The sequence below is a fragment of the Gossypium hirsutum genome, chromosome D11, assembly GCF_007990345.1.
Source record: "Gossypium hirsutum isolate 1008001.06 chromosome D11, Gossypium_hirsutum_v2.1, whole genome shotgun sequence".
NCBI classification, from domain to species: domain Eukaryota; kingdom Viridiplantae; phylum Streptophyta; class Magnoliopsida; order Malvales; family Malvaceae; genus Gossypium; species Gossypium hirsutum.
In genome coordinates, this window is record NC_053447.1 from 56,173,617 (window position 1) to 56,201,233 (window position 27,617).

General features: G+C 34.5%; 1 non-coding gene and 1 pseudogene across 1 annotated transcript; one reads left to right on the forward strand and one right to left on the reverse strand.

Annotated features, from left to right (window-relative positions):
• The window catches only part of LOC121223206 (protein PIR-like), a 105,480-nt pseudogene that overhangs the window by 72,684 nt on the left and 5,179 nt on the right, over positions 1–27,617 (reverse strand).
• LOC121223867 (small nucleolar RNA R71) lies at positions 23,768–23,874 on the forward strand. The gene has a single exon (XR_005921333.1). It is a non-coding gene; the product is annotated as a small nucleolar RNA R71 (small nucleolar RNA).

A 27,617-nucleotide genomic window follows, 5' to 3' on the forward strand; every position in this document is an offset into this window, starting at 1 on the left:
TTTATCAATTTGAGATTTTTGTTGATGTGTTTTGGATTAATTTATAGATATTTGTGTATTGGTTGATTTAAATTTTAAGACGTGGGAGAATCAAACATGATAAGTTATTTTTTAGAAATTAAAAATTTTTAGGTTGTTTCCCTAAATTGAAGTATTATCTTGAAGTTTGAGATTTGCAAGTTTGATATAAAAAACTATGATTTTTTGTGAGATTTTGAATCTTTAGAGCATACATTTTTCTTATTGGTTATGAGTATGTCAATTTGATTTGTTATTCTAGAACTTGTTTCGATTATACATGTCGAGAACACACCTTTGATTTGATATACTGAGATGATAAAGACACTTAGGTTTTAACCCACTCATCCCATAAAAAGCCTACCTTCATAATTAACCCTTAGTGAACCCCATTGAGCCTACACACCATTTCTTGATATAACCATTAATGTTAACACATAACTCATTTTTTGTTCGTTGAGACTTTTTCCCTTTTTATTGACTCCCTGTTTGTCGAGATTTGATATAGTTAGTTGCTTAACTATGCTCTTCTATTTGATTTGCTGAATTATTTCTAATTTTTATAAATATATATATAAAAATATTGATTATTAGTTAGTTCTATGTTGAGTGAGCTTGAACAATTAAATTCATATTTTGAGAATAAGATCGTTTTTATTCTTTAATAGTTCTTGATTTATGCACTTGTTTTTAATACATCATTTGTTTATTTTTTCTAGTTTGGTAATTTATCAATTTAATCTCGATAATAACCAAATTTTTTGGCCTTTATCAACACCCTTAACTTAAGCCCCATTATAACCTCTTAAAGACCTTTTGATTTGTATCATCTCATTTTATAGTGGTGGAGATTTGATTTTAATGTAAGCCTATGGTAATGACCTTTCTTGTTTGACTATTGAGTGCTTATTCGTGAACCTTAAACACTTTGAGTGATTTGAGTGAATCTTTAGTGAGGATGTCGATTCTTGTTGATTTTAAATTAAATGTAATTACTCAGATAAGGGGACAGACCTATGTTTTCGTGTTTAAAAATGTTAGCTTGGATTGCTTGAAACTTTAATGCTCTTTTATTTGAATTGCCAATGCATGATTATTTGTGAATTATTTTGAGACATTATTGATGGGAATTACAAGTTGAGAAAGACTACTTTTAATGAGAGTTGGGGATTTTGCTTGAGGACAAGCAAACGCTTAAGTGTTGGGATATTTGATAAGCTATAAAAGTAACATATTCTAATCCCATTCTTAATGCATTTTTGGATAATTAATTATGCAAACTAGTGATTTGATGCTCCTAATCTTTTAAACTCATGTTTCTATACTTAGGAGAGCATTTGGGAGTGAAAGGAGTGGTAAACAAGCCAAAATCGAATAAAAAGAGTTATTTTTAGGATTCACACGGCTTGGGCATTTCTATACAGGTTGGGCACACGCCCGTGTGAGCCACATGGGCTAGACACATGCCCATGTGTCAGCCCATGTCAATTTTGCACCATACTTCTGAAATACGTAAAAAATCTAATTTTTAGGGTTTTTAAGTATTTAAATTCCCTAGATACCTAGGTAAGATGAAATCTATGATGAATCTTACTATTTGATTTCTAATTTACATGATAAATACTTGATTCTTGTTCTAAATTATGTGTGCTAATTTCTTGTTTTAATATTTAGGGGATATTAATTCATGTTTAATGTGCTTAATTCACTGAAGCAAAAGTCTATGTTTAAGAGTAGATCTAGCATAATTGAGTGGAGTTGTATGCAATCCTAGAAATAGGACGACATAAATCTACCAGATTAGAGTCAAATCTAATAGGGGAATCTATAGATCGAGTTAATGCGACGATAGGGGTTTTAATTAGAAAGAGATTTCAATTAATCAACCTAGAGTCAGTTGTTCTTACTCTCGAAAGAGATATTAACATAATTTAGGGATTTCTACGGATCAAGTAACAAGTAAATAAATTGTTTAATTCAGATTCATAATAATAGGTGAAATCTAGGTGGATTCTTTCCTGGGTATTGTCTATCTCATTGGTTAATATTCGATTATTTCTTAAATTTATTCTCTGTTGCGTTCTTAGTAAGTTAGTTTAGTAAATTTAGTTTAAAAAAATCATCCCAATTTGTTGGCTAAATAATAAGAAGATGGTAATTACTAGTACTTTTAGTCCTCGTGGATATGATATTCTCTACTCACCAGAGCTATACTATTGTTCGATATGTGTGCTTACCTTTGTCATATTTATAGTTAGTTTAGTGACATCAGCGTGAGACAAAGTTTCAAGCTTAGTCATACAATAACCCTTCAAGTGGGTCCTCATTTATATACATATCTCACAATTGCTATTTAACCAATATGAGATCCAAGATTTTCATTTTTCTCAACATAATTCACAAGTAGCTTTCTTTGAGTATCAATTTCTCATTCATCATTCAACCATTTTGAGCATATGATATACCGTTGTAAATGTCTCATAAAGTAGTATATAAAACCATAATTTTATGACTCAACTCTCCACCTTTACCAATCGAGAATATGCGTTCAATTTTCCAAAAATTATTCCAAAAATCCCCACATGAATGAAAATTGATAGTTTTAACAAAAACATTGACTTGATGTGGTGATAAAATCTACGATTGATAGTTGCATAGGATAGGTAGGCATCCACCCTTGAACCTTTCCTTGTGAAAGTAAATTTACTTTACTAGCTGACTAGTAGATGCGATGTCCTTGAACTGTTTTGCCTTTTGTATAAACGATGATATACCTTACACAACTACCTCCCTGACAAAGTTTTAGTTCTTATAGGTATGTTCATATAGTCATAAACATCTCCTGGTTCTGTAAGAGTTTGAGAGAACTATGCCCCAATAGTCTCCTCGAAGACGCCCCACTTCACTCTTAAATAGGTGACTTATGTTGATCGGCTCACTGAAACACACAACGATCATTAAAAGCATTGATTAACCTATCCCATTGTTTGTCATTGTTTACATCATAGGAATGGACTTGAGATAATAACCCCCTAGAATGACAAAAATGTGCAAGTGTACACAATTGGAACAAGTAATAAAGTGACAAGTAAATGTCGAGTTATCGTACCCACAGGGACTATGAAAAGAATTATTTATAAATGGAATTAAAAACACTTTGGTGAAGAAAAAATATTTTGATTTGAGGAGGTGATTAAAACCTAAGATTTTAACTAAGTAAAATAAATAAAAATAAAATAAAAGTTCCAATGCACGATTTCAAAAGATGATTATAATCAAGATGACATAATTGTGTTAAATTAATTATATTTTTTAACTTAGAATTATTAAACTCATGTTTATGTTGTTACGAATAAAGTCATGGCAACTCAGTAATTTGCTAACTTATGAACTTACTTACTTGCCAAAACCCATTTATCTCTTGACTATATCTCTATGTCAATTCAACCGATTAAACAAATTTTAATAAGCAAATGTGTTAGTGCACATACATACCTATGAAATTAAAATAATCTCTTGTACATATCTCTATGCCAATTCAAACAATTAATTCAATCTCATAAGCACATAAAAGATTACAAGAGTTAACAATGTATTTCTACCTTGAAACAATTTAATCACAATAATCTTGCAAGTTATGCAAGGCTAATGTATCTTTAGATACCGTTGCTAATTTAACCCTCAGATACCTTATATGATTAAACATGCACTGATTAAGTATCATTTCAATTAATTACAATTTCAGTCCGTTTAAATAATTAATTCATTAGTTACCTTACAATTGTAATGTAAGAATAACTTAGTCATGGTTTCACTTAATCAAACATCTTACCGTGGCCTGTAACAACACAACATAATTTTAATAACTAAAGTAGACGACATGTAATCAACCTAACACGAACTAAATTTAAGCCATGTTAATTAAATTAAACATATCAACATCTCAAATATTCATAGACATGTTCATAGCAACGACAATAAAATTAAAAGGATAAGGAATAAGAATCAAATCCAGTGTTTCTTCAAAGTTTGAATAGTTGCTTCGCTCCTCCTTCTCCATTTGTTATTTTTGAACAATTGAATGCTGCTCCAAATGGTGGTTGAAGGACACTTTTTCAAGAGGTGAAATCGAAAAAGGAATAGGGGAAGAAAATGAAGAACAATGAAAGGGAATGAAGAGAGAAAAGTGAAAGAGAAATGAAGAAATGAATGGGTTTGAGATGTGTTTGAAGTGAGCAACCAAGGGGGTATTTATAGGTTGAGAAGGCTGTTAAAAATAGTCAAAATCAGCAGCCAAAGACTCCCCACATGGCCGGCCACACATGTGGCATGTTTAAAGATTTCAAACATGCTATTTTTAGGTAGGGGCAAATCTTGAAAGGCATGAATAGTGGAGGGGTTTGAATACAAATTGAAGAAGTCTTCAAGGGCCATTTTCCAAGCCAAATAACCAGCCAAATAATCTGATTAGGTTAGCATGTGGGACAGTTTTACGATGCCCAGTGCTCGGTTGGATCAGTTTTCTCGGTTCAGCTCAACTGGACCCCTTTTCATAATTAATTAACAATAATTTATTTAACCCAAATTAAATTGGACTAAAATTAAAATTAATTATTGTAACACCCCAAACTCGGCCTAGACATTATGGTCAGATCTGGAGTGTTACATTGAATGTCTTTCGAAAATCAGACTCGTTGGTAAAAATTTGTTTCTAGGTTTTAAATAAACCCCTTTATTATTAATTAACAAATCACTAGTCGAAACGTTTGCCTTGTTAACTGCTATTTTTATATTAAGTTGATTTAAAACGCGGAAGCATTTGAAAACTTTAACGTTTAAAATTCATGTCTTTGAAAACAATAACATTTTGAAAATTTGTTTTCACCTAACTAGCAGTATAAATTATGTAAGCAAAAGCCCAATTAAAAATTTAAAACCAACTTAAAGGCTTTATTACAAAAAAAACCCAAAAAATTGATAAAATTTAAATAAAAGCAAATGAAAACATCAGTAGTAGTTGTGTGGCCACCTCCAAGTCCCTCGCAGCCCCGAATCGTCTAAGGTTGAGGATTACCTGCACAGTTAAAAGGAGAGGGTGAGTTTACGAAACTCAGTGTGTAATCCCCTACTAATCAATCACTATGCAACATGTAGAATCAGTCTGGCCTGAGCCCTATACAATATCAGTACAGGGTGGGCCTTAGCCCATTATAGACAAAGTGTGGGCCTTAGCCCAATACAGTAATCAATACAATGCAGTAATGCAGCCCATCCTAATCCAGCCAACACACCACTCCGTACCACCAACACACTATGTGGGGATAAAATCGACCCACCCAACCAACACACCAATATCGTAGCAAAGCTGCCAGTAATAGAGATGCACTAAAGCTGCCAGTACAGTATATGTGGCAAAACCACCAGTACAATATACTTCCACTATATCAGAATCCCCCATGCAGTATGTCATGTCATGTATTATACGTGTATGCAGTATGTCATACTCAGTAACTGTCATATATATGTATCATAGAGCAAATCGGTCATACACATATGTCAACTCCTAGGGGTATAATAGTCATTTCACCCCATAGGGGTATTTCGATCATTTTATCCTTCGAGGGTAATTCAGTAATTTTACCCTTCGGAGCTAATTCGGTCATTTTACCCTTCGGGGGTAATTCGATCATTTTACCCTTCAGGGGTAATTCGATCATTTTACCCTTCGGGGGTAATTCGGTCATTTTACCCTTCGAGGGTAATTCGATCATTTGCCCATGATTTGCACGTTGAGCTTACCACTCAAGCGGTCACACGCCCGTGTGGTCTCAAATGTCGTGTTAACTGCCTTTCAGCTTTTCACCGAACTACAGTTGCAGTGGGTGATTACACACCTGTTTATGTAAATGCACAACAATCGACGAATACCTACATTCAAACAAGTTTTCCATTAGTTGCTAAACAAAATGGGGGTATTCTCCTTCCTTTGCAACCTTAACCAAAAATTGAACTAATACTTGCCTTGACTGGCAATAGTGACTTAGCCCACCTAATCCACTGATGAAAGTTGACTGCACTCTTCTTGACGGATATCTGCATTGCAAATGGATGGATTAAACAAGATTGCGTAATCACGTGGTTGAAATCCACACATGATAATTTTCAGAACCATAGGACATACGATCTACACCTAGGAAAAACACTAGCCCACATACTTACCTTGACCGAGTGATGGGAGAGAGGTCTCGACGACTATAATATCACTTGATACTCCTTCACTCTTCGTGGAAATTGAACTGTCAGAAAACAGTTGTCAATTCATAACAAAATTGAATAGATGAAGAGGGAGAGAAAAGTAGTAGTCAGCCAAGAGAGAAGAAGAAAGAAAGCCAATATTCAGCCACAAGGGAAAGAGGAAAGAACCAAAGGCTATTCGGCCAAAACGAAAAGGGCATAAAGGGAAAGGTAGAAAAACAAAACGAACAAACCCGAGAGATACTTTGAAGTCTTTGCAAGGTTAAGCACCAAAAGAAAAAGGAGAAAACAAAAATGCTCACCCACACCGAAGCAGACAGAGAGAAAAATAAAATAAAATAAAAACCATCAATCCCTCAAAAGCTGAAAAAGACCCCAAAACTCCTCCTAGCCGAAATCCCCACACTCAAAACTCCCCAAATGACACAACTTCCCCCTCCTAATCAAATTCCTTGATTTCCTCCTAAAAATCCTCGACTTATCCCTCATTTATTTTCTACACCAATCTTCCTCAACTCCCTCTCTATGACCAGTTCAAACTCTCCACTACTGTGTTTCAGTCCAACACTACTACCTACACAACTCATGCAGCAAAATAATTACTTCCTTGTACATCACAGGACTTGAACCTTAGACCTCAAGGATTCCTCACACGCTACCTACCACTGGACCAAGAGTCTCTTTGTGTCATAAAACCAGTATTAATATATAAAAGGCCTAAGTGCCAGTGTCAAGATTCATTTAAGAGAAAAACTAAAAATTGAGCCAAGGCCAAGACTTGAACCCAAGCTTCTCAAACACTCCCAAACACACACAAATCACTTAGCCAATAAACAAAACAAACAATCTTTGCCAGAACATACAAAAATTAAAGACTTGAATTTTGGGGCGTTACAATTATATTATGAATTAATACACATAATTTGGACCGTATTAGGCTAAAAAATTTAATTTGCCTTGATGCTTCAAAATTTCTTCTCGATTTTGCTCTTCTAGTAGTGTCTGCAGATTCATTTTTCGCCCTTTGTGCAAACCTGTCGAAAATAATCAAAATTAATCAAAATTTGATATAAAATTAATTAAAATTTAACATGTTCATAATTTGAGTCCAATTTAATTATTTTATAATTTTTATTTTTTTGACAAGAATTTTACCGAAACTGCTAGAATTTGAGTTAAAAAAGGGCATGAAAAAGTGTGTATATTTTTGTGTTTCTACACCCCAAACTTAATTCATTGCTTGTCCCGAGTAATGCACAAATTTGAAAAGAATTTCTCAGAAACACCTTTGAAAAATTCCTTCAGAACAACATTCTTCCAAAAATTATAATTTTAGTATACTTATGGTCAATAACAAGAAATTTGATATTTATGCTACTTATGTATACATATCATTCAAATTAATCTCAATTATTCTTATGATAGCAAAAATAGACTAAATGCTTTCTCAATAAAGACATGCTAAATTCCTACCAATTTGATTTTATTCCCTTATTCAAGATTAAGTTGCAATCATTAAGTTTAACTTATGCCTTCATATGTTTAACATAGCAATTTCCCTCCACTAATGTAGGTAGCATAGAAACTTGAATCAATAGGTCTTTAAAAAGGTTGTAACGTGGCTAGGCTAGGGGTAAGTAAAAGATAGATAAATTTAGGCTAAAAACCCTATACTAAGCTTCAATCAGACCTTCGAAATAATTACCTTCAATACACCAACTTACTTTGCTTTCACATGCTCTTTTGTACATTTATTTTCTTTCAAGTACGTATCCTCTTCTCTTTTTTTCACGAGCATTTTGCTTTATGTACTACAATTTTTTGTGCATTTGATACTTCTTTTTAACTCCCCCAAACTTATTTTCAAAGAATGTTTTGAATAGTACCGAGTCTAGTGTTTAGTACAATTATAAGATAATGAAGAGAAAAGTGATGGCTAAATATTACAAGGGTTCAAATAAAATTAGGCCATATAGTCTCAAAGTTGGGTTTCAAAGGGTAAAAATTCATCAAGGTTGGCATGAAAGGCTCAAGCGGTCCAAACAAAAGTTGCCTAGATCATTTTCAATATTTCATGCTTCCTAGGATATCGCCTAAAGAAACTACTAAGTCAATTCTAGAGACTTAAACTTTCATGCATGCCTAACTTTCCTAAGGAACTAAAAATTTTATGGTATGATTTGCATGCTTTATTATGAATACATTTATGTCATAATTCAGCTAATATAACAATTATTGAAATAATCAAACTTTATTCATGCTGAAGTTTAGCATACTTAACAAAATTTCAAATTTTTGAAGAAAAATATAACCTAATCATAACTAAAAGAAAAATTTATTCTGAGAGGAAATAATTTCAAATTTTCGGCCCCCCTACTTAAGATGAACAATGTCCTCATTGTAAAAAGTGAATAGATACTATACACTAGGTAGGATTTTATAAAAGAGGAGGTGAGTCAATTTGACTACTTAAGTACCACGCTCTTTTTAGATCCAATCCTAGACATGTATATATTTATTGACACACTTTGTACTTTGCAACTTGTTCATTTTTATTTATGATTTCCACCTCTTGTTTTATTATGTGAAAATAAAAATTCCTAATAAAATCTAATCCTAAAATATTAAATAACCTAAGAATAAAAATAAAATAAAGTCAAGATCCCCCATTTTTATTTATTTGTAGATCCCTCTGAATTCGACTGATCTTTTGCTCCATCATCTTTGTTTTTGCATGAATGCTTCGGTCTCTCTTCGATAGTGGACTCCATAGTTCAAATATGAAATTTGGAAACTCAGGCACAAAAAATAAATGAGACATTGAATATTTTAGTAAGAGCACTTCTTATTGAGTCATTCCGTATTTTTTAATATCTCCAGTAAGCTTGTTGTTGCCACTGCATATGTTGCATTATGTCCATCAAACTTTCACAGCTCAGCTTGAATACCTGAGCGAGGTGATTGAGTCCTGAACATTGAAGTTTCGACATCAAGTTCAGTTACTAGTTCCATTAGTTCTACCTTATCAAGGATTTCAATGGACTGCATTGGTTCAATCTCTATGGGATCTTCTTCTTCTTCTTCTTCGGGATCCTCACTTTCTCCAACTTATTGCTAGAAAATAGAATCTCCGGTTATTTGGTAGAGGTCCCAATATATGATTGTGCCGTGGCTATAACCTGTCTTCTTTACATTTGTAAGAATTTGAGCTTTCAAGCACAAAATTATTATCGTAAAGGGAAAGTAAGCTGGGCCAGAACATTTGGCGGCACAATTTTGTATTTCCCTCAGAATGATTTTTCCCACATCAATGGTCTTTCCAGTTAAAATTGAATATAACAAGACCATTCGCTCTGATGAAATTGTAGTCCTATGTGAAATAAGCATAAGGCTAAACCGAATAAAATAGAACCATACCTTTGCTAGTGGTGTCAAATATTCTCTGCGACAAGTGTGAATTCCTTATTTTGACATAGTCCACTTAGAACCTGGAACTGTAAGTTCCTCGAGAATTTGTTATAGATTTTCAGACTCAATATTTCTCATTAAGGAAGAATATTCATCGTCTTCGAAATTAGGTAATTCAAAGAATTCATTAATAGAATTTGAGTTTATTAGTACCTTGATTCCTCGAATAGAAACTTCTGTCAATTCGCTTGAGGTCAAATTCACGTAAAATTCATGAACTAACTCCTCATCTGCACTAGGTATTTTCTCACAAAATAATTCCTAATTAAGAGCTTCAGCAATTTGTCGAATGCGCGCCATGAAATCAATATAGTTGCTTTCTTTCAACGTAAAGCCTTTTTCTGGGTGCATCTATTGATTTTTGAAAACACTTTCGTATCTTGCTTTGGCTTCTTCATAGGGAATTTGTTTTGTGATTTTTCAATTTGGGCAGAGGCACGAGTTCTTTTGCGAGGCATGATTAACCTGATCAATAGATAGAAAAAATATTTTCTCAAAATTTAATTAGTACAAAATATTAATAATTCAATAAATTGAAAACTTAAATAATTAAATAAAATTAAAATTTAGGAGAAAAATTTGTCTTACCACCTTTATATAAAAATTAAGAACTAAAAGAAAATAAATATAAATCAAAAGAAGTCAGTTTAAGGATGGTTATAGGGTGTCTTGATGGTGTGGTGCGACCGGCAAGGGTGTTGGTGCGAGTAGCAAGGCATAGTGTGAGTAGATGCGCGTGCAAAAGACAACACTATCGGGCGAGTAGCAGGGCTGGTGTGTTGGCGCACGGGAGTGGGTGGATGAGAGCAGGTCTAGCTCGAGTGGCAGTAGTGGCATGAGCTATTGGGTGTGTGTGTGGGTTGGCCAAATGGGGTTGCTGCTAGGCGTGAGGGTACCGTGTGGAGCTGGGCAGTGTTGCGGCTAGAGAATTTGGCACTAAGTGATTCAGTACTTGGTGGGTTTTGGCTGCTAGGATTGATGGAGTGATGAGTGAAAAAAAGGAAAAGGTGGGTGAAATTTATAGTGAAGGGAGTAGGAATTTAATTTGAATTTTTAGAAAAAATTAATAATTAATATAATGCAAATTAAATTATTATTTGCTATTAAAATAAAAACTTATGAACTAAAATATGATCAAATTTAAACTAATCCTAATATATGCAAAGTTGATAATAATTAATCTATATTATAATAAATATAATTATATACTAGTTAATATCATCTTTTTTATTAAATTAAATTAAAAACATTTATTCTAGATGCCTTTTGAAAATATTTACAAAAAAAGCAACCAAATTTTGAAAATAGTTCAATTAAGTACCTAGACTTAAAGAAAATTTGAAATTGAGTTGCAATTACAACTTTGATCAAAATTGACCCATTTATTTAAAACATTAAAAATTTATTTTTCCATTTTGGGAATAATTTCTAGGAAGATTATGTTAAAATCATTTCCCAGGAAAGATTGGAGGGTCACAAGCGGTCCTGCTTAAGTTCCAATCTCCTAGATAGAATTTATTTAAACATACTAATTCCGAAAGTATACCCTAAATCATTTATTTAAAAAAAACACAAGAAAAATTAAATATCAATGAACGTGATTTTATCCCGTTCAATTTTATCCCCTCAATAATGTTTTAAGCACTGAGCATTAACTCGAAAATTACCTCCCTTACTTTAAAGTTCGACAACTCTATATGGATAAACTTGGTGAATCATAAATGGACTGGACCAACGTGATTTTAACTTACCTAGAAAGAACCTTAATCTAGAGTTAAATAACAAGACTTGCAGACCTGCTTCAAATTCCCAAACATGAATGTGCTTGTCATGCCATCTCTTATGTATTTCCTTGAGTAATTTGGCATTCTCGTATGAGAACATTCAAAATTCTTCTAACTTGTTGAGTTGGAGCATCCATTTCTCTTTAGTAACCTTAAGATCCAAGTTGAATTGTTGGAGAGCCCAGCAAAGTTTATGCTCTAACTCCAAGGGCAGATGACAAGGTTTCCCAAAGACCATTCTATAGGGTAACATCCCTAAAGGTGTCTTGTATGCTGTCCTGTAGGCCCATAAAGCATCGTCTAATCTTTTGGACCAATCTCATCGGTTCGGACAAACTACCTTTTCGAGTATGCCTTTGATCTCTTTGTTTGCCAGTTCAGCTTTCCCATTTGTATACGAATGGTAAGCTGTGGCAACCTTGTGCTTCACTCCATGTTTTTCGAGTAACCATTTCAACCATCTGTTCACAAAATGGGACCCTTCATCACTAATGATAACTCTTGGGGTTCCAAACCTTGTGAACACATACTTCTGCAAAAACTTCATCACAACCTTAGCATCATTCGTTAGATATGCCTTGGCCTCAACCCACTTAGACACGTAGTCTACTACTACCAATATGTACCTATGACCAAAAGATGGAGGGAAAGGATCGAGAAAGTCAATACCCCAAACATCGAATAATTCTACCTCAATGATGTTTGTTCGGGGCATCTCATTCTTTTTGGTGACGTTTCCAACCCTTTGACTTCAATCACAACTCTTTACGTAAGCATATGCGTCTTTGAATAGTGTTAGCCAAAAAAACTGGCTTGCAATACTTTAGTCGCAGTATGTGTACCTCTGAAGTGTCCCCCACTCAAAGTTGAGTGGCAATGATATAGAATCTTATGTACTTCATCTTTTTCCATGCATCTCCTGATCATTTGATTTGCACACTTTTTAAACGAGTATGGTTCTTCCCAGAAATAGTACTTCACATCGTGAAGAAACTTTTTCTTTTAATGATACGTCTTATCAATCGGTATCAAACCACAAGCTAAATAGTTAGCAATATCAGGATACCAAGGGGTATTATGGACATGATTTACCTTCAGTATGTGTTCATCTAGAAATGTCTCCTGAATGGGTATAAGTGGAGAATTCCCTTCTTGCAGCTCCAATCTGGACAAGTGGCCTGCTACTTGGTTTTCTACTCCCTTTTGATCTTGAATTTTTAGATCGAACTCTTGAAGTAGAGGTACCCATCGAATCAATCTTGGCTTAGTGTCTTCCTTGGCAAGTAAATACTTAATTGTCGAATAGTTCGTATAAACAGTCACTTTAGTACCTACAAGATAGGATCGAAACTTGTCAAAAGTAAACACAAAAGCAAGTAACTCTCTCTGTTACCGTATAATTCTGTTGAGCTCCTATTAGAGTCCAACTTATGTAGTTGATGGGATGAAAAACTTTGTTCCTTCGCTGGCCATGACAGCTCCTATCGCGAAGTCACTTGCGTCACACATCAATTCAAATGGCAAATCACAGTCTGGCATGATGATTATGGGTGCTGAAACTACCTGACTCTTCAAATCTTTGAAAGCTCTTAAGCACTCCTCATCAAATTGGAACGCCGTGTCCTTCTCCAATAATTTGCATAAGGGTTTAGCAATTTTGGAGAAGTCCTTGATAAATCTTCTATAGAAACAGGCGTAACTCAAAAAGCTCCTAAACCTCTTTATAGATGTTGAAGGTGGGAGTTTCTCAATAACGTCTACCTTTGCTTTATCTACCTCGATTCTATGTATCGTTATCCGATTCCCTAGAACAATACCTTCTCGTACCAGGAAATAACACTTTTTCTAGTTGAGTACGAGGTTTGTTTCTTTGCATCGCCATAGTACCTTGGCTAGATTAGCTAGGCAATCATCATTTGTATCTCTGAATACTAAAAATAATCCATAAATACTTCCAAGTATTTCTCAGTAAACATAGACATCATACATTTTTGAAATGTAGCAGGTGCATTACATAAAGCAAATGGCATGCATCTAAATGCAAATGTACGGTACGGGTAGGTGAATGTTGTCTTGTGTTGATCTTCTGATGCTACTGTAGTCTGATTATACCGCGAGTATCCATCAAGAAAACAGTAATAGTCTTGCTCTACGAGTCTATCCAGCATCTGATTCAAAAAGGTAAAAGGAAAGTGATATTTCCTAGTCACCTTGTTTAGTTTCCAGTAATCAATGCAAATTCTCCATCCTATAACCGTTCTAGTAAGTATCAACTCATTATTCTCGTTCTCAATGACCGTAATACCTCCTTTCTTTGGCACGCACTAGACCAGACTTACCTACGAACTGTCTGAGATGGGGTAAATTATACTCATACCTAACCACTTGATGATTTCTTTCTTTACCACGTCCTTCATGATGGGGTTAGTCTTCGTTGTCCATTAGTCGTCCCTTTTTCACCATCTTCCAGGATTATCTTGTGCATGCATAAAGACAGACTAATACCACGAATATTAGCTATGGTCCACTTGATTACCTTCTTGAATTATTTCAATACTAGTATGAGTTTTTCTTCTTGTTCAACGGTTAATTCCGCAAAAACAATCACATGAAAAGTAGAAGCCTTACCTAAATAAACATATTTGAAATGTGATTAAAGTACCTTCAGTTCTAATTTAGGTGGCTTCTCGATTGACGGTTTTGGTTGAGCATAATCCTGTTGGAACGCCGACACCCTTACGGTGCAATGGAAAAATAAAACACCCGACGATCCTAACCATGGATCCATGTGTGAGGAATGAATCGGGGTGAAATAAGGGTTTCAAAATTACCGAATCATGTTTTTGAGTAGACAGCGACGCCTTGGCAACGAGTAATCTGATCTACTATCGAATCAAGCTGCAATCTTTGTTGACTCCGACCTTTACGTAATCCACTCAGTTGACAATGGACGGAAAGAATCCCCAAAACTATTTTGGAGAAGACTTTACTTTGACGGCCGCTAGACCCAACAAGCAAAGAAAACTGAGATTTTATATCTAAATCATTTTTAGGGTTTCTAAAAATTAAATAAATATAATATTAAAAATCAAAATTATAATTACATTAATTATAATAATGAATTCGGTAAACTATATTTATTTGAATTTATATATGAACCAAAATCATGTTCTCATTATGTGTACAACAACCTTGTACATATAATGTGTTCGATATTTGATTACCCAATTAAATTAATTCTATAATTTATTTAATTCATGCGACAACCAAACACAATACCAATTATGTTTTACTCTGTTCATTTCAACTATAGGGTGTGACCCTGTAGGTTCTTGTAACGTTAGCAGTAATATTAGAACGATTCCATTGTTACAAATAATGAGTGGCACCTAGCAATGCATCATTGCTACTTAAGTCACAAGAAATCATGATTCGACATAACCTTTCTATGATTAACCTTTCATGCACTAATCCTTAAGTCCTTTATCTCTGGATTGAACACAAGTCATGGAATAGTCACACTGCATATCTCTACATTCCTTCGATCAATAATCTCTCGAATAAGATTGTAGCATCTAAGTATATGTTTGGATCGCTGGTGAGATCTGGGTTCTTTAGCTTGTGCAATGGCTCCATTATTATCACATCGGAGTTCTATAGCATTTGATATGCTAGGCACAACCCTTAGTTTAGTAATGAACTTCTTGATCCAAACCACTTCCTTTGTTGCCTCACTAGCTGCAATATACTCGGCCTCTGTTGTAGAATTGGCTACTGTACTTTTCTTTGAACTTTTCCAGCTTACAGCACCACCATTAAGGCAAAACACAAAACGTGATTGTGATCGAGAATCGTCCTTGTTGGTTTGGAAGCTAGCATCAGGGTAACCTTTTACACTTAACCCTTCCTCACCTCCATATATTAGGAATGTATACTTAGTTCTTCTTAAGTACTTAAGGATATTCTTGACTGTGGTCCAGTGACCTTCACCGGGATCTACTTGGTACCTACTCGTCATACTTAAGGCATATAAGACATCTGGACAGGTACATAACATGGCATACATGATAGATCTAATAGCGGAAGCATATGGAATTTTACTCATGCGTTCTCTCTCTTGTGGAGTTGAAGGACACATTTCCTTCGAGAGTGAAATACCATATCTCATAGGTAGGAATCCTCTCTTAGATTCTTCTATACTGAACCTTTTCTATACTTTATCTATGTATCTACTTTGGCTTAGACCTAGTAGTCGTCTTGATATATCTCTAGAGATCTTCACTCCTAAAATGTAAGTGGCTTCGCCCAAGTCCTTCATAGAGAAACAACTTTCTGACCAAGTCTTAATAGACTACAAGGTAGGTATGTCATTTCCTATGATTAGTATGTCATCCACATACGGTACCAAGAATGTTATAGTTCTCCCACTAACTTTCTTGGAAACACATGGCTCATCTTCATTTTTGATAAAACCAAACTCTTTGATTGCATCGTTAAAACGAAGATTCCAACTTCGAGAAGCTTGCTTTAATCCATAAATGGATCTTTATAGATTACATACCTTTCTAGCATCCTTTGGATTGAAAAAACCTTCAGGTTGTGTCATGTACACATCCTCTTCAAGTTTTGTCGTTAAGGAAAGCTGTTTTGACATCCATCTGTCAGATTTCATAGTCATGAAATGCAGCTATAGCGAGCAAGATCCTGATGGATGTAAACATAGCTACAGGAGAAAAGGTTCCATCATAGTCAACACCATGAACTTGGAGAAAACCTTTAGCGACTAATCGCCCCTTGTATGTTTGTACATTACCATCCATGTCGGTTTTTTTTTTGAAAACCCACTTGCACCCTATGGTTTTAACCCCTTCGGGTGGGTCAACCAAAGTCCATACTTGGTTTTCATACATGGAATCCATCTCAGATCTCATGGCCTTAAGCCATTTCTTAGAGTCTGGGCTCGTCACCACTTCTTGATAATCCTAGGCTCATCTTGATCTATAAGAAGAACGTCACCATGCGTTGTAATGAGAAATCCATATCTCTCAAGTGCTTGGTGTTCTCTTAAAGATCTACACAATGGTTGTGTTTCTACAGCAGTTACTTGTTCCTCAATTTCTTGTGGAATTTGCTGTTGTTTTATATCTGGTTCAGTGGTATTTTGTGATTCTCGAAGTTCTTCAAGTTTAATCTTTTTCCCACTTCCTTTTCTAGAAACAAATTCTCTCTCTAGGAAGGCACCAGTCCGAGCTACAAGTATTTTATTCTCAGTGGGATTAAAGAAATAATATCCTTTGGTTTCTTTTGGATACCAAACAAAAACACACTTTTCAAATTTAGGTTAAAGCTTAGTAGACATCTGACATTTAACATAAGCTTCGGAACCCCAAATTTTCAGAAAAGACATCTTGGGATGTTTCCCAGTCCACATATCATATGGCATCTTTTAAACTGATTTAGATGGAACACGATTTAGTGTGAAAGCAGCTGTCTCAAGTACTTGTCCCCAAAAGGAAGTCGGTAGATCAACATGACTCATCATGGATCGAACCATGTCTAACAGAGTTCGATTTCTCCTCTCGAAAACTCCATTCCATTGAGGAGTACCAGGAGGAGTAATTTGTGAGACAATCCCACATTCCTTCAAAAGATCATCAAAATCTTGGCTCAAATACTCTCCACCTCAATTAGATTGAAGTGTCTTGATAGTTTTGCCTAGTTGATTTTGTACTTCATTAGTGAATTCCTTGAACTTTTCAAGGGACTCAGACTTATGGCCCATGATATAGACATACCCATATCTACTGAAATCATCAGTGAAGGTAATGAAGTAGTGAAATCCACCTCTAGCCTGTGCATATATTGGCCCACATACATCAGAATTTATTAGGCCCAATAAATCACTAGCTCGTTCACTTTTACCAGTAAAAGGAGATTTAGATATTTTTCCCAATAAGCAAGATTCACATACTTCAAATTGTTCAAAAACAAATGACTCTAAGAGACTATCTTTATGGAGCTTGGATATGCGTTCCTCACTTATGTGGCCCAAACGATAATGCCATTGATAAGTTTGATTTGAGTAATTTATTTTCGATCTTTTAGTATTTTGTTGTAAATGGGATTCATTTGATCTAAAATATAGAGGCCATTAATCAATTATGCCGAACCATAGAAAACATTATTGAGATAAAATGAACAACAATTATTCTTAATAATTATCTCAAAACCAATTTTGTCTAAACAAGAAATTGAAATAATGTTTTTAGTCAAACTGGGCACAAAATAACAATCCTCTAAACATAAACCAAGTCCAGTAGGCAAAGATAAATAATATGTTCCCATAGCTAATGCAGCAACTTTTGCTCAATTTCTAACTCACAAGTCCACATCTCCTCTAGCCAAAGTCCTACTCCTTTGTAGTCCCTGTACAGAAGTACAAATGTGAAAACCACAACCAGTATCTAATACCCATGAAGTAGTAGTTGATAAATTAATATCAATAACATAAATACCTGAAGTAGACGTTCCGCTTATTTTGGCCTTCTTGACTTCCTCAAGATAAATAGGGCAGTTTCGCTTCCAATGTCCAGTCACACCAAAATGAAAACAGTTTCCTTCCTTAGCCACCCCACCTTTAGGTTTCAATGCAGCCTTTACTTTTCCAGGCTTGGGCCTACCTTTGCCCTTGGGCTTTGTCTGAACTTTGGCCTTTCCCTTGCCCTTATTATTACGGACCATCAGTATGGGCTTGGGTCCAACCTTTTTCATGTTACTTTCAGTAGTTCGTAACATACTGAGCTATTGTGGTAGAGTCTTGTCAATTTCATTCATATTGAAATTGAGGACAAACTGGCGTAGCTATCCGACAACGATTGCAGAATAACATCAGTGGCCAACTCTTGGCTCAATGGAAACCCAAGCTTAGACAACTTTCAATATAGCCAATCATCTTAAGGACATGAGGTCCTACTATAGGGCCTTAGAGGTATCGAACCTGCCCCTGATAAAGTTCTTTCAGGTGCTCAATCATTTTATAAGCAACCATGTCCTCATGTTGCTTCTGAAGCTCAAGATTCATAGTGGAAAGCATAAGACATCCAACGTCAACCATGTCTTCGAGATGCTTCTTGTAAGCATCTCTATCAGCCCTCGAGGCATTAGCGGGTGGTTCATTAGGAAGTGGTTGTTCAATGACATATAATTTTAGTTCTTGTTTGAGGACAATCCCCAAGTTACGGAACCAGTCAAAGAAATTCAAACCATTCAATTTGTCCTTTTCAAGGACCAATCACAATGAGAGTGTATTAGTGTTTGCAGCTATAATATATCTACAAGAATAAAATATGCGTGTGTAAATTTACATAGTTTATAACAATCATTAAAAGGACTTTATTAAATGATGTTCCCACTATTTTATTACAAAATTAATAACCCTCATATATTAGTTTCGAAAAGACTTTCTCAAAAAGTATTTCTAGTGGGTTAAGGATCCATGTTTCACCTCCTCTTAAGTCAGCTTTGGCTTTACTCTCAAGATTATCGTTATCTAGGTAAGCAACACTTACTAATTACATCATATGTAACTCCTAAAGTTTGGTGAACAACTCTTGTTCTAATCATCTTATGATTTATCCAAATTACTTGCCTCTAGGTTTCTAATCCTATTAGAATAACCTAGTTAAGTCATTAACCAATTTTAACCAGCGAATATTACTTGTTTATTCTTCACGTTTAACCAAGATAAATACTAGTACTTCGCTTTAGCATAACCTACACAGTATTGATCGAGGCCTTAACGAAGGCAAAATTGGAAGGCTATGTTGACTTAAAATTTTAATAGAGAGATTTTATTAAGGTTGTTCCATCTCACCAATTATGGTTTACTTTAGTCCATTTAGCCATTTAATTGATCTCATCAATTAATGTTGTTCATGATTATCAAATTTTAACATATTTAAAATTTGGCATGCTTTAGACATCCATAACATCTCATACATGAATACATAAAGCAATAAATAAATGCAATAGTTATAGCCCATAAACTAAGGTGGTGCAACCCAAGCCAATGGGAGAACCAAAAGGAAACCTAAAGCTGTAAGCCGTTTCACAAGCTATCGGTCCACACTAGTTGGCCCATCTTCCTTCTCGTCTAGCCTACATCCACTCTTGCAAATTACAATATACAGAAACTCGTTTTACATACGAAGGAGTAAGATGAAAAGAGAAATACAAGAGAATAGTAGTAAGGCACGACACGCAAGCCGTATTTATAAAATTACAACATTTTATCAAATGGGCCATCGGGGGCTATAACTATGCATTTCAAACACCGTGCATGTCAAAAATAGTATACATAATTCAACATTTTGTTAAGGTGAATTTATTATAAAACATATCCTTTCAACTTTTATGGCCCACTAAGTTTTATTTATTATAAAACATACCTTAAGAAGATGGGGTCTGAGGCGGTCGGAGGGTGTGGGGCGGAGCCCCCGCGGTACGAACCGCATACCCCATTCAAATGAAACTTCACGATTTAATAACTTTTATCAACAGAATCGTGTTTTTGGGATTTTAATCCTTGAGGTTTCATGCCAGAACAACCCTTGTTCCACTAACCAATTAACTCTTACTGGAAACTATCAACACCACCGTCGCACTATTAGAGATCTGTTAATACTTAACAGAAATAACATAAAAGCGAATATGCCATAACACCATGATTAACATTTAATTCATTGTCAAAAGGAATGGTTATCCTGTTATTCTTAAACGATTTAAACAGTCAGAAACTTAATAAAATTAAAGCATGCATCTTATACAATTGCATCACCCAAGTATTTAAACCAGAGTCCGTATCACACAACAAGCTCTGATACCACTGTTGGAACGTCGGCACCCTTCCGGCGCAGCGAAAAAAGAAAACACCCAGTGATCCTAAGCATGGATCCATGTGTGAGGAACAAATTGGGGTGAAATAAGGGTTTCAAAATTACCAAATCGTGTTTTCGAGTAGACAGTGATGCTTCGGCAACGAGTAATCTATCTACTATCAATCATGCCGCAATCTTTGATGACTCTGACCTCTACGTAATCCACCCAGCTGACAATGAACAGAAAAAATTCCCAAAACTATTTTGGAGAAGACTTTGCTTTGATGGCTGCTAGACCCAACAAGCAAAGAAAAACAAGATTTTATATCTAAATCTTTTTTAGGGTTTCTCAAAATTGAATAAATATAATAATGTTAAAAACAAAAAATTATAATTACATTAATTATAATAATAAATTCGGTAAGCTATATTTATTTGAATTTATATATGAACCAAAATCATGTTCTCATTATGTGTACAACAACCTTGTACATATAATGTGTTCGATATTTGATTACCTAATTAAATTAATTCTATAATTAATTTAATTCATGCGACAACCAAACACAAAACCAATTATGTTTTATTCCGTTCATTTCAATTATAGGATGTGGCCCTGTAAGTTCTTGTAACATTAGCAATAATATTAGAATGATTCCAATGTTACAAAAAATGAGTGGCACCTAGCAATACATCATTGCTACCTAAGTCACAAGAAATCATGATTCGACATAACCTTTTTATGATTAACCTTTCATGCACTAATCCTTAAGTCCTTTATCTCTGGATTGAACACAAGTCATGAAATAGTCACACTTGCATAATTCATTCGATGTTCCTTGATATCTTAAGTAGACTTTGATATACAAATAAATATGACATCTCATATCAGCTTATTTGAGCATGGCAATGCATTTCTAGTCTCACTCAATCAAGTGGCCTAAGATATTACTCCTATTATGTAGGAGGGACTTATCCCATATCGATCAACCATATCCCTCTACATAGATCGTGGTATATCCAACATTAGCCTTTGTAGAACAACCAGTTAATGTGTACATATGACAGTATCAAAATATACAACTCACGATGTTGGGATTATGATGATCCCAAGTTTGAGAATCATATTCATATTAATCACTATGAGTAATGTTGTGACAATTACATAATAATCCAAGAAACATACTCATAACGGGTCAGTCCAATATGTTGTTCTGTAACACACATAGTCATGCATCGATTTTGACACTCCATATCAATGACAACTCTTTATCATCAATCAAAAACATGTTAGTCTTAATGCATTATTGTTGTCCTATCCAACAATAATAGTTGACTAAGAACCTTTTAAGAATAATCATACTATTCTCAGGACATTATTACAAAGCAGTTTATTTATACACACAGAAAAAAAACTGAAATAATAATGGTAACGCCTTATATTAATAAACATGATAAATCAAGTATGTTATTACAACCATCTTGTGATTAATCTTTGGGCATACTCTAACAAATCCCTATTCTCTTACTCCAAAGATTCAAAGCGGGATTATAGATTAAATCCCCTTTGATTAGGTTCTAGCAAAGCTAAGTATTCATCATCCTCTTCATCATTTGGAGGGTTTGATGTCAAAATTTGTTCCAATGGGTCCTCAACATAGTTGAGTTCCTTTTCCAAGATTAATTCCTCTAAATTGGACACTGTAGAACAATCATCAATTGTGTCTAGAAATCGTAAAGAAACAAAAACATTAAATGTTACCTGATCATCCTGAACACGCATAGTAAGCTCGCCCTTCTGTACATCAATAAGGGTCCTTCTGGTTGATAGAAAAGGCCTTCCTAGGATGATTGACACTTCTTTGTTTGCTTCAAAGTCTAGAATAACAAAGTCAGTAGGAAAAATAAATTTTTCTATACGTACCAATACGTCCTCGATTTTTCCTTCTAATTGAAGTGTAACTGTAGTAGGCCTAACTTCACCCATCCCCAACTTCCTAAATATTAACATAGGCATCAAGTTGATATTCACACCCAAATCACATAATGTCTTACCACAATATGTTGCTTCAATGTTGCAAGGTATGGTAAAACATCCAGGATCCTTCAACTTTTGGGGTAGTTTGTCGTGAAGGTATGCAATGCATTCCTTTGTCAAGGCTATCGTCTCAAATTCTCCAAGTCTTCATTTTTTGACAGGATATCCTTCATGAATTTGATGTAGTTCGACATTTGTTCAAGTGCTTCAACAAATGTAATGTTGATATGAAGTTCCTTGAGTACGTCTAGGAACATATTGAATTAAACTTCTTGCTTCTGCTTTTGAAGTCTTTGAGGGTAGGGTGGTGGAGGCTTCTTTACTGGAACTGGTTGATTCATCTTCTGTGGCAATTCTGCATCTAATGAAGTTATAAGTTTATCAGAATTGATTAGTTCAGAAATTACCTTATCGGGTTTTGTAGATTCTGGTTCCGGTGAAACTAAAATTTCAACACTCAATTGAACTTCCTCTGAGTCTTGAGCATCATTTGGCTCCTCTTCAACTTCGATGCTGTTGGGCTCTAATGTCTTATCGCTCTTCAATGTCAATACTTTACAATGCTCCTTTACTTGATTCCTCAGATTCTCTGTATCACTAGGTAAAGCACCTTGTGGTTGGTTTCTAGGTTCAGTTGCAAGCTGGCCCATTTGGTTTTCCAGGTTTTTCAATGTAGCTGCTTGGCTTTGGATTAAGGCATCATTCTTGGCTATATATGCCTTCAACAAGTTTTCTAAGCCATTGGATGCCTCAACTTGAGGTTGTTTCTAATCTTTTTGGATAAAAATAGGTGGTTGGGTCAGTCTAGGTTGGGCGTATGTGTTACTAGGTCCAGCCCTTTGGTTACTCCAGGAGAAATTAAGGTGGTTTCGCCACAATGTGTTATAGGAATTGGATTGTAGTTATTGCCTTCCTTAGTTTTGGTTCTGGTTACCCATGTAATACACGGATTTTAGGTTCAATGGATATTTTTTGAACAAATGCCCTTCCCCACAATAGACACAGGCTACATTTTCAAATTGATTCGGTGGTTGTGCTACAAAACTATTAAACCCTTTAGTGGTAAAATTTTAAGCATTGAGGAAATCCAGGATACTGGAGATGCGAGTGAAGTGAGAGCTTCTACTTCATGTATTCCAGTGACTCGTCTTCCTAACGCTTCTCGATTGGTTGGCCATTGATAATTATTACTCGAAATTCTCTCGATAATTTCATAAGCCTCATTATAAGACGTAGAAAAGATAGCACCATTAGCTGAAGCATCCACTATCATCATTGTGTAAGCATTGAAAAGATCATAAAACGTCTCAAGTTGGATACAATGTGGGATTCCATGATGAGGGAAATTTCGTAATAATTCTTTGTACATTTCCTATGCCTCATACAAGGACTCATCATCCATTTGTTAGAAAGTAGTGATCTTGTTCCTCAACTTAGCATTCTTGTTAGGCGGGAAATACTTCATGAGGAATCTTTCTACTAACTCTTGCCATGTGGAAATTAAATTTGGTGGCAATGAGTTCAACTAGGCTCGAGCTCTGTGCCTTAGAAAATATGAGAACAACTTCAATCGTAGTGCATCTTCAGGTACTCCGACTAACTTGAAAGAATCGCGCACTTCCATGAACAATCTTAAGTGCAGGTGAGGATCTTTGGTAGGCATTCCACTGAATCAGCCCACTGTCTGAAGCATCTAGAACATAATTGGCTTTAGCTCAAACTGTTGTGCCTAATACTAGGATTAAGATCATGAAACACTGGCACGACATACTGTCTTAGAGCTTTATCCTTATCATCAGCGATAAGGATAGGATTTTGAGTAGGGTTTGCTCCGTTTCCTTGACTTGGATTTTTGAAGTTCATCTCTTCGGTCCTTCTATGACTTGCTTATCTTCTTCTTTGTCAAAAAGTTCTTTCTATCTCAAGCTCTATGGGGAGTGAACCAATAATTTGGTCAATACTCATAAACACCTAAAATAAACACAGAAACATTAATTGAGTTAAAATTGAACAAAAAACATAAACCAAAATGCAAAATTAAAAAATTCACAAATAATGACTTTTTAAAACAGTCTTCGGCAACGGCGCCAAAAACCTGGAATGACGAAAATGTGCAAGTGTACACTATCACAACAAGTAATAAAGTGACAAGTAAATGTTGAGTTATCGTACCCGCAGGGACTGTGAAAATAATTATTTATGAATGCAATTAAAAACACTTTGGTGAAGAAAAAATATTTCGATTTGAGGAGGTGATTAAAAACTAAGATTTTAACTAAGTAAAATAAATAAAACTAAAATAAAAGTTCCAGTGCGCTATTTCAAAAGATGATTTTAATTAATATGACATTAATCAAGATGACATAATTGTGTTAGATTAATTACATTTTTTAGCTTAGAATTATTAAACTCATGTTTATGTTGTTACGAATAAATTCATGGCAACTCAGTAATTTGCTAACTTATGAATATACTTACCTACCAAAATCCATTTATCTCTTGACTATATCTCAATGTCAATTCAACCGATTAAACAAATTTTAATAAGAAAATGTGTTAATGCACATAGATACCTATGAAATTAAAATAATCTCTTGTACATATCTCTATGCCAATTCAAACAATTTATTCAATCTCATAAGCACATAAATGATTATGTGAGTTAACAATGTATTTCTACCTTGAAACAATTTAATCACAATAATCTTGTAAGCTATGCAAGGCTAATGTATTGTTAGATACCGTTCCTAATTTAACTCTTAGCTATCTTAGATGATTAAACATGCACTGGTTAAGTATCATGTCAATTAAGTACAATTTTAATCTGTTTAAATAATTAATTTATTAGTTACCTTACAATTGTAATGCAAGAATAACTTAGTCATGGTTTTACTTAATCAAACATCTTACCGAGGCCTATAACAACACAGTATAATTTTAATAACTCAAGTAGATGAAATGCAATCAACCTAACACGAATTAAATTTAAGTCATATTAATTAAATTAAACATATCAACATCACAAATATTCATAGATATGTTCATAGAAACAACAATAAAATTAAAAGGATAATGAATAAGAATCTAATTCGATGTTTCTCCGATGCTTGAGTAGTTGCTTTGCTCCTCCTTTTCCGCTTGTCCTTGTTGAACTGAGGCTTACATGAATACTTGAATGCTGCTTCAAATGGTGGTTGAATTACTCTTTTTCAAGATGTGAAATCAGCAAAGGAATAGGCGAAGAAATTGAAGAAGATTGGAAGGGAATAAAGAGAGAAAAGTGAGAGAGAAGTGAAGAAATGAATGGGTTTGAGATGTGTTTGAAGTGAGCAGAAAATGAGGTATTTATAGGTTGAGAAGGCTGCTAAAAATAGCCAAAATCAGCAGCTAAAGACTCCCCCCATGGCCGGCCACACATGTGGCATGTTTGATGATTTCAAACATGCTATTTTTAAGTAAGGGCAAATCTTAGAAAGCATGAATAGTGGAGGGGTTTGAATGCAAATTGAAGGAGTATTCAAGGGCCATCAAGCCAAATAATCATCCAAACAAGCTAATTGGGTCAGCATGTGGGATGGTTTTGGGCTGGCCAGTGCTCGGTTGGATCAGTTTTCTTGGTTTAGCTCAACTGGACCCCTTTTCATAATTAATTAACAATAATTCATTTAAACCAAATTAAATTGGATTAAAATTAAAATTATTTATATTATGAATTAATATACATATTTTGGACTGTCATGGGCTGAAAAATTATTTCGCCTTGATTCTTCAAAATTGCTTCTCGGTTTTGCACTTTTAGCATATCTACCGAGCCGTTTTTCGCCATTTGTGCAAATCAGTCAAGAAAAATCAAAATTAATCAAAATTTTATATAAATTTAATTAAAATTCAAAAATTTCATAATTTTAGTGCAATTTAATTAATTTATAATTCTTATTTATTTTTTGACAAGAATTTTATCAAAACTACATGGATTTGAGTTAAAAAGGGCATGAAAATGTGTGTATATTTTCATGTTTCCACCCCCATAATGACCTCATAGGTCTATGCAAGTAGGTTTTCCCTTTGAACCTAGATCTTGGGATCTCTAGTCAAGTAGGTAGGATTTTCCTTCACATAGCGCCTTTTATCTTTATGGCATTTAGTTTCATTCCTTTCGCTGTTTTGTCAACCTGATCTCGATTTAAGCCTTTAGTTAGCGGATCGACAATGTTATCTTTTGATTTTACAAAACCAATAGAGATATCTCTATTTGAGATCAGTTTTCTAATGATATTGTGTCGATGATGCATATGTCCTGACTTACCATTACATTAGCAAAACACCCCTACACTTTCAAGTGGTTGTAGGATGGTTTTCTACCTTTCCATAACTCATATGGTATCTTGTGTCTTTTCTTACAAGACACCTTATTTAAAAGGTAATTAGTTCATAGAAAAGCTTCCCCGGTATTTCCTGTGATAACCTAGAGCTTTCTAGCAAGGTGTTCATCATTTCCTTTGGAGTCCGATTTTCCCATTCGGCTACTCCATTTGATTGAGGAGAGTATGGTGGTGTTACTTCATGAATAATGTCATGTTGTGTACATTATTTAAATAATTCAACATATTCACCACCATGATCACTTCTTACCATCTTAATCTTTTTATTAAGTTGGTTTTCAATTTCCTACTTATAGAGAATATATTTTTTCTATAGCTTCGTCTTTGCTCTTAAGCAAATATATATAGCAATATTTTGTGTTATCATTTATGAAGGTAATAAAATATTTATTCCCTTTTCTCATTTGAACTAATTTTAATTCACAAACATTGCTATGTATTAGGTCAAGTGGTTTTGTGCTTCTTTCATCAATTTGAAATGAAGACCTTGTTAATTTTGCCTCAAAACATGTTTCACATTTATGACTATAATTAATGTGAAACAAAGGATTGTGCTCTAAGATAATTACTGTACGTAAAGTATCTTAGTTTACATGTCCGAGCCTACCATGCCATAAATTAAATGACTCAAGCATTTAAACAGAAGAAGAAGCAACATTCTTATTCATAATTTTGCTTTTACAGAGATTGTATTAATTTTAATACATATCCCCTTCCCACAAACACTCCCCCTTTAGAAAAAATGAGCTTTTGGCATTCAAACACCATCTTAAAACATTGTAAACTTAAGAGTGTT